Here is a 9,452-nt window from a genome sequence, read left to right on the forward strand (position 1 = left end):
TGCCCGAGTTTACGCTATTTCGTTTTTGTATTATTATTTAATGTTCTTTGCTTGTCTTTATTATGATGATATAGAACAATAATACCTGTTACTCACATTCGCGTTTTCAGAATTAAAATTGAATTGCTTACCAAGCTGAACCTTGTTTTTACTTAAAGTTTGCAGTTTATATGTAGCTAGTCAGCTGCGCTTGATATATTTCTCTCTCATTCTTTCGATCGTAGGCTAAAACCCATATAATTTTCACTTATTCGGGGAGTACCCTACAAACTACTTTGTTGTTGTTGTTGTTGTTGTTAGGGGGTGGTAGGAAAGGTCTTTGGAAGAGCTTAAAAAGGAATTTTAGAATAGGATATTTATGATTTATCTATTAGAATGAAAAATGTAAAAGATAAACAGTGTGCATGTTAAACAGTACAGAAAAATTATTATTAATAAAATATAGCGTATGCATTTTAATTTTCGTTGGCGAAACAAGGCTCAGTTTGACCTTAGGTTTTAGCACGAACGTTAAGTTAGGAATAAAATGTTTACAACTTATTAGTTAGGGGGAAAATCTTGCACGCGTCCTGAGTAAGCTATAACGGCTCAACTTCTATTGTGATGTTCAGCCTCCCTTAAGTGATAAAACCTCATGAAAATAACAAGATCTTACATTAATTATTGATGATGAAACCCTTTTGACGAACAAGAAAGTTTTTGAATAACAACTGAGAGAAGCACAAGGAGATGAAAATTCATAAAAAATGCAGCTCATCATCGTCACAGGTCAGTGGAAATTATAAACATTCGAAAGGCCTTACTCGGAGCAATCCCAGTCGTAAGGACAGCACTGGAACTGCAGGGTGAGCGGACGACAATTGGGGCCTGGCGGATCGGGGCAGTTTCTGGCGACACATTCGGTTTTGGTGGCGTCTCCGTCCGCCTGACAGGTGCACTTCTTGCAAGGCTCGTCGGCTGGGCTCCAGGTGTCCCCAATGCGTAGTACTGACCCCTGTCCGATCTGCATGTTGTACTTGAGGGGAAATGCGAAGAGTTTGGGTCATGTGGTCGGCCACGCCAGGAGAAAGATTTTCAATATTTTCCAGAATGTTACACATGTAATGGATACATATAAGGTATAAAAACGCTTGCACAGAACACGGAAGTCCATAACAAAGGGTAATATACCTGATGAATCGGTTAAAACCACAAACATGTGAAAATATACTTGATGAATCGGTTAAACCACAAACATGTGAAAATATCCAAGAGATGTGGCTCAAGAAATGTTTTTATGGATGTGGGTAGCCACTAATGGGAACAGGCAGGGAAGAATTTTTATTTTTCACTCTAGGCTGTGAGAGCTATTCTATGAAAATCTGCAAATCAATAGGAATTCACCATTTTGAATCGGTTACACATGTGAAAATAACCAAGACATGTGGCTAAAGAAATGTTTATGTAGGGTACTCTGAGGATACAGGCATGGAAGAGAACCTTAGGCTGTGAGAGTTATTCTATGAGAATCTGCAAATCAATGGGAATATTCAATTCTAATCAGGTGAATTCTAGTTTTTCTAGACATTGACAGGAGTCTACTAACCGAGAGCTGTTCCATGACTACCTTATGCTGATTTCTAAGAGTTATTCTCATTAATTAATCATTTCTGTTTCGGTTAGGTTAGATATCATCCAAAAAGGCAGCCACCGCATAGAAAAGGGAATAAGGTAAGAAGAAAGAGAATCATTTTTACTTCGGTAAAGAACAGGGAATGACTTAAGGTGATTTTCACTGAACAAAGAACGGAAATTACCAGCAAAAGATTCTAAAGATGTAAACAGGAGGAAAACCTCGAAGCAGTTGCACTATCAATCAATTGCTAGGAGAGGGTGGGCAGTAAGATGGAAGAAAGAGAATTTGAAAGGAGGTACAGTAAAAGGAACGAAAGGGGTTGCAGTTAGAGGTCCGAAGGCACGCTGCAAAGAACCGTAACTACCAGCTCTCCTCCTCTCATAACATGATCTCAAATCACTACGATAAAAAAAAAAAAACTTACTTGTCACAAAAATATTCATCGCAGCATCCCGAATGTATGTTCCAACGACGACACAATCTCTGTGAGGTTTTGCGGAACAGTACTGATGATACAAAAAATTGTAGCAATTCTTAACGATGCGGTTATCCCAATAACTGTATTCGCAAGAAACAGGTTTGGCAGTTCTCTTCCCAGCTTTGATACAGGTGGTGCAAGGTCCCGTCCGCTGATGTGCAGGGTCTGTGGAAGGAAATTGGCGACGCTTTTACAATAGCATTCAGATGCTTAACCGTACTGAAATCATATGTATTTACAAGCATAAACATAAACACTGACACACACATTATTTATTATATGAAAATGACATTGAAATGACTTACATTTCCGTCACCGTAGTTGACACCCTAGTTGTCACTTCAGATGTAACCTCAGTTGTCGTCGTCGTAGTCGTAAATATTGCTGTTGGAATTGGCTTAGTTTCTGTCACCTTGATATCTGAAAAAGTTAAGTTTAAACCACCATCGACTTCTCTTACTTTTAAAGATCGTACCATATAAAGAATCACAATAAGTTGTACTTCAAATTATACCTGTATTTTAATATCCCTGACTGAAATGCACGGAAAGCACGTCGATGAAATGAGATGACTATGAGACGATTTTTCCTCTGCCATCTGCACAAATTCTAATCCTCTATGGGATGATGACGGGGCCAGAAACTTGGACACTTAAGAGGAAAGAGGAGGGACTGCTGGAAAGAGCCGAAATGAGGATGGTGAAATGGACTGCTGGAATATCACTACTGGAGAGAGATACTATGTCCATGGAATAAGAAGAGAAGAGGTGGAACCAATCACGAGAGCTAAGGACATGACAGTAATGGGGAGAGAGAGAGAGGAGTGTGAGGCGTCAGCGGATCAGATGAATGGATGGATGTGAGGTGAGGAGGGATATGGGTGAGGCGGTACTGGGGGAAGAAGATGCAAGGAATCTAGTAAACAGATGGAGAAAGTCGACTCGAGCGGCCGACCCTCCTATATATGTAGTTGGATTAATAGATGGGATGGTGATGCATTCACTTCTTTTTATTTGGCATTCTCAGCAAAACATCATCCACAATGCTACCTTCACGTGATAAATTATGAAACACTACTTTACTTGATTTTTTTTCTTTTTTATCGTTCTTCAATAAAAGAATAGTTATGGATAATTTCTACCGTTGACATAAAAAGACTCTCTCTCTCTCTCTCTCTCTCTCTCTCTCTCTCTCTCTCTCTCTCTCAATTCAAATACTCAAGAAGACAACTTAAGATAACCAAGCTCTTACCATTTACATAAGGGACATCGAAATATCATCTTTTATTGATTGTACCACTTTTCTTTATATATATATTATATATATATATATATATATATATATATATATATATATATATATATATATATATATATTCTACACTGTCATGCTTTGAGGATTTGGATAAAAGCAATCAGGCAACAAAGCAACGCAAGCAAGATTAAGCAAAGCAGCATGCACAAAACTTTCAGTCCCACGAGACAATATCAATCTAAAGAATATGTAATCTTCTATAAGCTGAAAAAAATATCAATATCACTGACTAAGTACAAGTTTGATTATATAAAATATATAAGGCTGAATCATTTCAATTTCTTCGACGGTCTCAGTTGAGCAATTACATAAGAATTTATAGAGGTTACTTGTTTAAGACAATATTTTACATTTTCCACTTATTACACGTCGAAAGCTAGATACTAAACTATTAGGGGCAGAAGTTAATTATCAACCTTGTCTACAAAGGAAAACAAAAAAAACACCACCTTCTCCGCGCATTCAGTAACGTAGCTTCCCTCCCAGCCATCATCTCCGACGCATCTTCAGGCATTAAGAGTTACCTCTGCGCTTGGGTTCAGAATTGGTCAGTGACGCTCTCCTTTTTCCGTTTCTGGAAACCATGGCATCGTCTGGAAGGGAAATTTAGGTCCAGTTAATTGGGGCGAGTTTATTCTTCTGATTTTGGAGAGAGAGAGAGAGAGAGAGATCCTTACCTTACAGACCTTACATTTGTTCGGGTTTGCCCAGGTCCATCAGTGCGAGGCACCTTCTAATGTCTACAGAGAGTTGCTAGTACATCTCCCGGTATATTTTGCATCTTCCAATCTTGGATGGTCTGGGATGCAGCTGAGATATTTGTCGAGCTTATTCTTAAACACATCTACGCTCACTCCTGATATATTCTTCAGATGAGCTGGCAACGCATTGAATAGACGCTGCATTATCGATGCTGGTGCGTAGTGGATTAATGTCCTGGTGTTGCTTTCCTTATTTTTCCTGGTATAGTTTGGGGCACTATTAATCTACCTCTCCTTGCTCTTTCTGATATTTTTAGCTCCATGATGTTTTTCGGCTATTCCTTCTATCTGTGTCCATGCTGAATTATCATGTAGCGTTCTCTTCTCCTTTCTAGACTAGATATAATTTTTTAATGATTGTAGTCTTCCCAGTAGTCAAGGTCCTTAACTTCTTCTATTCTAGCTGTAAATGGACCTTTGTACACTCTCTATTTGTGCAATATCCTTTTGATAGTGTGGGTACCATATCATATTGCAATATTCAAGTGGACTACGAACACGTGTTTATAAAAGAATAATCATGTGTTCAGCTTTTCTTGTTTTGAAGTGCCGTAACAACATTCCCATTTTTGCTTTACATTTTGCCAATAGAATTGCTATTTGATCATTGTATAACATGTTGCTATTCATCATCACACCAAGGTCTTTAACAGCTTCCTTATTTGTGATTGTCTCATTATTAGGTCCCCTATATGCATATATCTTTCCTTCTCTGTCTCCATAATTTATTGATTCAAATTATCAGAGTTAAATACCATCCTATTTACCTCTGCCCAATCATATACTTTGTTAAGGTCTCTTTGTAGCGCGTTTCTATCTTCATCACAAGTAATTTCTCTACTTATTCTTGTGTCATCGCAACTACTCACTACCGAGTCCTTAACATTACTGTCTATGTCTGCAATCATAATAACAAACAGTATTGCAGCTAAACACCGTACTTGTGGCACACAGGATATTACCTTAGCTTCATCCGATTTCTCATCGTTTGCAATAACTATCTGTTTTCTGTTGTGTAAAAATTCTTTTAACTATCTTCCTACTTTATCCACGATATTGTGTTTTCTAATTTTCTTCGCTAATATATTATGATCTACCTTGTCAAATGCTTTTGCAAAGTCTAGATAAACCACATCTGTTTTCATTTCCGCTTTTCATATTTTTGTATATGTTCTCACGGTGGACTAACAGTTGGGTTTGTGTACTTTTTCCGGGTACGAAACCATGTGTCCTATATTAAACAAATTATTTTTATTAAATGTTTCATAATATTTTTCTTAACACGCTGAAAATTGGAGGGGATCTATATATATATATGCAAAACAATGGTGACAACAGGGCCTAAATATTTTCAAGTAGCAACCAAAATATAAATCTTGTGGCAATCGAAATATAAACCCGTTAGCAACCAAATTAAAACCATGTATCAAACCAAAATATAAACCCTGTAGCAACCAAAATATAAACCTTGTAACAACCGAAATATAAACCTGTAGCAATCAAAATATAAACACCGTAGTAGCCAAAATATAAAACATGTAGCAACCAAAATATAAACACCATAACAACCAAATATAAACCCCGAGTAACCAAAATATAAACCCCATAACAACCAAATATAAACCTCGGAGTAACCAAAATATAAACCCCATAACAACAAAAATATAAATCCCGGAGTAACCAAAATATAAACCATGTAGCAACTAAAATGTAAACCTGTAGTAAACAACCATATCAGCTATACAGCAACCAAAATATAAATCCCGTAGCAACAAAATATAAACCAGCTTTAATCAAAATATAAACCCGTAGTGACCCAAATATAAACCCATAGCGAGAAAAATAAAACCCATAGCAACCAAAATATAAACGTTGTAGTAACCCAAATATAATCCCGTACTAGCAACCAAAATGTAAACCGTTATAGCGACCAAGTAATAGACCACGTCGAACCAAAATATAACCCCGTAGCAACCAAAAAATATAAGCCGGTGGCAACTAACATATAAACTATGTGGCAACCAAAATATAAACCATGTAGCAACCCAAATATAAATAATGAAGCAACCCAAATATAACCCCTTAGCAACCAAAAAAAATATAAACCCCATAGCTACCAAAATATAAACACACAGCAACCAAAATATAAACCATGTTGCAACCAAAATATAAATTTCGTATAGTAACCCAAATCTAAACCACATCGCAACAAAATATAAAAAAAATTTCGCAACCAAAATCTAAACCACATCGCAACCAAAATATAAAAAAAATTTCGCAACCAAAATATAAACCATGTAGCAACCAATATTAAAAGCCTGTAGAAAGCGAAACAACCATGTAGTAACCAATAAATAAATTCTGTTGCAACAAAAATATACTAGAAGAAATGTATTAAAGAAAACTAAATGAAAACATACGAATCAAGTCTAGTTTCATTTACGTGTTAATTCAATCGAGCATTTATTTATTGAAGCCCACAGGTGTCTTAGATTTCAAAGACAAAAGGTCGAAGTTTTTATGAAACTTTTCTTTCGTGTTAGCATCTATTTGAAGACTCGCTGGTGTTTACAGCTGTCGAAATCTCGGAACAAATGCGTGACAGGTGTTTTCTGGATGATAAAGGACCTGGAGTATGTTCGAACAGGTGTTTGAACACTAAGTGGATGAAATACCTTCTTTGTTTTTTTTTTTTTTTTTTTTTTTTTTTTTACGTTCCATGGAAACCAGTATGGTTATTCAGCAACGGGACCCACTGGCGTGACTTGACTTCCAAACCACATCGAGGGTGAACTTCCATCTCCAGAAATACACATCTCTCACACCTCAGTGGAATGCCCGAGAATCGAACTCGCGGCCAAGGCCATACCGATCACGCCACTGAGGCGCTCTTTGTATTTGGAGGCCGGCATGAAAAAAGGAAATACTACATTTATGTTAGACCCCACAGTAATTGTTCAAAGCATTTCGAAATAGCGAAACATAAGTTTGAAGGAACTCGAACATAAAATTCAGGCCAAAGTCAGGTGTTTCAGGAGAAAACCTCAGAACAGCTGCACAACAACACAATTGTCGGAGGAAAGTGGGGAAAGTCAGATGGAGGACGCTGAAAGAATGTCGCGTAATACATACAGCGCATCGCGTGAGGCGCACTGATGACTCTGCACCCTAACTTCTAGTTTCAGTTTCAGTAATTGACAGATCAAAAACCCTAATCTTAGCTGAGACTGATGCTGGATAATGCGTCAGTTCTAATCTTGTTTACTTTCTTACTTCTGTTCGTGACTTTAAAAGTATTATTATAATTGGTATTCATAGTGTGGGGTTCCGGGTTGCATACTGCCTCCTTAGGATTCCATCACTTTTCTCACTATCCGCGCTGTTGCTAGGAGCACACTCTTCTGCATGAGTCCTGGAGCTACTTCGGCATCTAGTTTTTCCAGATTCCTTTGCAGGGATCTCGGGATCGTGCCTCCTAATGTCCCTATGATTATAGGTACAATTTCCACTGGCATATCCCATATCCTTCATATTCTATTTTCAGGTCTTGATACTTATCACTTTATTTCTCATCTACTCTAGTGTGCAATGGTATTGCGACATCAATGAGTGATACATTCTTCTTGGTTTTGTCAACCAACGTCACGTCTGATCTACTTGCACGCATCATGATTATTTACGTATTATAAACCCGTTTATTCGTACAATACCGATATAGATAACATATTTTTTTTGTCGGAGTTCTTTCAACTCAAGGACCTTTCAAAGGTTGCGATAGAGGCTCCGGACAGGTGTACAGGTGCGTGTCACTTTTAGCTGGGGGTTGGGGGGAGGGAGACACACTTGCACGTGGGGATGGTTACTGTTACTTTGACTGGGAGTGGTTACTGTTCCTTTGATTAATTTTATATTTCACTTCTCACCCCTGTTCCTATCAGGGCTGAACTTTGACTTGAATGGCATTGGGAGTGTCACTATTCATCCCAGCGACGTCGAAAACTATTGATTAGACACTAATATCTGTCGTTTAGGTTATTCTTACATGTAACAATTTTACATGTCACCCCTTCCCACCCACGTCCCATACCAGCCCCCCATTTTTTCATGCCAATAATTCTGTGCTTAAGTTATCTAATTATAAATTATCAAAGAGAGAGGAGTTCCTACTCTCACTTGGTCTAGATTTTGGCCTTCCTTCCTACAGTTTTTTCCAACAACCAATTTTTTTGTTCGTTGCAGTCTTGTTTTCCAGGTTATGACGTGGCGAATCTACGTACTCAAATGCAAGCGTTAGCTCAGAAAACTTATAATAACCTAACTACACGATGGACACCATTCTTTTCTAAAAAATTATGTAAATATCCTCAAAGAACTTGGTAAACATGATGAGTTGATAATAACCAGACCGGATAAAGGAAAAAGTACTGTAATTTCTAAACAAACGGGAATATGTATCAAAAATGGAAAATATTTTGGGCGAAGAAACCAAATTCCAAAAAATAGGTGAACCTCAATACTAAACCATTTTTAAAGTAGAGGATCGAATAAACCGTTTCCTTAAAAAAAACCTAAAAGAGCGTGATATTATCAGTACTGACACCTAATGCAATGTGGGTGGGTAAAGTGAAAAAGATGTCGTTGTCTTGATTTGATAAGGTTATCTTAAGGGTAAACTTAATTATGATAGATGGGTTTTTTGCGATACATATAAAAAGTACTTTTGAAAGATTTTCTCAAGGAAATATATGGAATACGTTTTTTAGAAAAGGCTGCCTCAATTTTGTACGATACTGTTCCCTTTAACACTTACGGTCTGTTAGCTCGAATTCTGTTCAAGAAGGGTATTAATTATTGTATGTGACTCGGTTGAAGACTACCTTTGAAAATGTGATGAAATTATTGTACGCTGAATGTTTGTACAATTTTTTGTATACAAAAAAGTGCTATTTAATTTTTTAAGTGCTATATATGAGAAATAAAATTAATATTGCTCCTTAACATATGTAATAAAAAATTGTTTATTGTTACATTAGATATTTAAATAAAAGATGGAAAAATAAATTTTTTTTTAAAAAGTACTTACACATACGAATTGTTATACAGTACAGGTGCTTCGTTCGGAGTAATGTATGGGCTACCTAAGATTCACAAGGAACGTATCCCAATGAGACCCATACTCACCTCATATGATACCCCTAATCATAAATTGGCCAAATTTCTTGTCCCACTTTTAGTTAAAGAAAGGATTTTACCACAAGACTCGAACCTTTTTATGACTAGTCTG

This window comes from Macrobrachium nipponense, chromosome 3 (assembly GCF_015104395.2).
Source record: "Macrobrachium nipponense isolate FS-2020 chromosome 3, ASM1510439v2, whole genome shotgun sequence".
NCBI classification, from domain to species: domain Eukaryota; kingdom Metazoa; phylum Arthropoda; class Malacostraca; order Decapoda; family Palaemonidae; genus Macrobrachium; species Macrobrachium nipponense.